At 57.1% G+C, this 2,224-nt stretch overlaps 1 non-coding gene across 1 annotated transcript; it reads right to left on the bottom strand.

The window, feature by feature from the left end:
• Window positions 1-983: 983 nt before the first annotated feature.
• On the bottom strand, window positions 984-1,128 carry MIR8919 (microRNA mir-8919). The gene is given in 1 exon segment (NR_127905.1): window positions 984-1,128. It is a non-coding gene; the product is annotated as a microRNA 8919 (primary transcript).
• Window positions 1,129-2,224: the final 1,096 nt, after the last annotated feature.

Genomic DNA, 2,224 nt, shown 5'->3' with positions numbered 1-2,224 from the left:
TCAGCAACACTATCCAGACAAGTAGTGACTGCCTCTCCACCCGAGGCTCCGCCCTGGATCCTAACCAGCTGCGTGCCACTTCAGCACGGCAGGCGTCCAGGGTGGCTGCACGTTTGTGGGCAGCAGGAGTAGGTCCATCAGAGATGGATGGGCAACCCAATGTGCAGACTGTCACATGGCTGGTGGAATCTGGAGGGAGGGTGCAAATACTAAGGAAAGCCCATCTCGGAGTCCGCCTCACTCGCGTACTCCAGCTTCTTTGGCCCCACCGTTAGGCCAGCAAGCTGGTGAGCCCTGGGGCACCGCCACCTCATCCCCCTACCTCACCCCTGCTTGAGCCAGAGGCCGGCACAGGGCCAAACCCCTTGCTGTTCTCCCCCACCACCCCATCCCCCTACGGGGACCTGGACGCTGCCACAGGCAGAGAGCCTTCCCCCTCCTCTTCCAGAGTGTACAGCCAGATTAGGAACGAGTGACACACCTGGGATACCACCCCTGAGACAGGTGCCTGACGGGGAGGGGACGCTTATTGATGTGCACGTCCCCTTTTCCACCTCTGACCTGTGTGATTGGAAGGCACACACGAAAGGACTGAGCGCTGACCCAGAGGAGTCCATAAGCCCGACGAAGGGAATCTTCCACACTCGTGTTCCAACCTGGGCAGATAGTCCAAGCCTGTTGACGACTACAATCCTCATGCCTGAGGAAAAGTCATCCGTTCCGTTTGAAGCCAGAAGAACAAGCAGGGAAGGAAGATGACCCGGGATTGGACATCCGCAGGCCTGGTGGACGGGCTGTGCCAGAGACTGAGCCAGGGTGGAATCCCAATGATCCTGAGCATCGAGGAAAGGGAGGATATTTTTGGGGTCTGCTTTTGAAAGCCATGCAAAGAGTAAGCCAGCCACCCATTACGTGGCCTAAATTAAGAGAGGTCCAATAGGACCCTGAGGAGGGCGCTCCCCACCCCTTCGTTCCAGAGGCCGCAGGACTGCCTCAGGCGATACACAAATTGGGACCTGGAGGCCCGGGGCAGTACAGTGATCCTGAATCCGTATTTCAGATCTCAGAAGTGCTCCAGACACCCGTGGGAAACTCCAAAAGTTGGCCATCGGTCCTGCTACCAGTCCTGCACAGCTACGAGGGCCTGCGTGGAGGGTGCTCAATAACCAGGTTGAAGCTGAGGATGAAAAGGAAGACAAGAAGATGAAAAGGCAGGCCGCCCTGCTCGCTGTGGCCCGCCAGTCTCCTCAAGGTAACCTGAGGGAAAGGAGGCATATGCCATGGGTGAGTAACCCTGGCCCCCACCGAGGGGCCAGGAGGCCACCAACAACGGCTGGGGCTAACCATTGTGGGGCTGCCAACAGGAAGGGTGTTGGTGGCAGGATTGTCCGAACTATCCCCACGGAGGGAAGGGATCAAAGAAGACCGAGCCGTGGCAGTTTCCCTTGACTACAGGTGGGATGTGATGGGGCTGAGCGAACACCCCCGCCCCCCACCCCTGGTTGGCTCCGGGAGGCCCTGGTGACCTTGGCAGGAAGGAGGAGAGCAGGCTGAATCTTTGCTCCCTAGTGGAGCCATGTTCTTGGTGTTGAATGCCCACAAGGGAAACCTTTCTGAAGGAAAGTGTGAACTGAAGGAGGTATAGGGAAAGAGAGAGACCAAAAGATTTCTGGAGCCCTGGACCTGTGAAACAGGGTCCAAACCGCTGAAGGATTCCTCGCTGTGTGTACCAGAAGGCCCCGTTCCCCTCCCCCTTCTAGGGAGGGACATGCTATGTAAGTTAGGGGCGTCCACAGGCCGGGAACAAGAGAAAATCGAGATCCAAGGGCCAAAAAGTGGGGGAGGTGAGCCGATGGCCCTCTCACAGGATACAGCAGCCCCTGAGAAGGAAGAGATTCCCCTACACGTTTCAAGCAGGGCTAACTCGGAACTATGGGCCCAAGGACGGGTGGTGTGAGCAGGCGGTGCCACGCCAGGAAAGGTAAAATGGAAGCAGGTAGGTGGCTGGCCCTGGGTAAAACATATACCCCTGGAAGCCAGAAGCCAGAAGGAGGAATCTTTCCCGGGATCAGTAAGTTTTCAGAACAGGGGAATCTAGATTTGCTCGAGACCTTAGTGCTGTCAACGCTGTGCGCTCCTGGGGCTATAACAGTAAACGTCTTCCCTTCGTTTCTGGCACAGAGCACCTAAAACTCCTGTAATTGCCCATATGAGCGCCACATGG

The sequence above is a fragment of the Equus caballus genome, chromosome X (genome assembly GCF_041296265.1).
Source record: "Equus caballus isolate H_3958 breed thoroughbred chromosome X, TB-T2T, whole genome shotgun sequence".
Lineage (NCBI taxonomy): Eukaryota > Metazoa > Chordata > Mammalia > Perissodactyla > Equidae > Equus > Equus caballus.
Note: the sequence above shows the minus strand (reverse complement) of the source record. Positions and strands in the feature narration are given on the sequence as shown.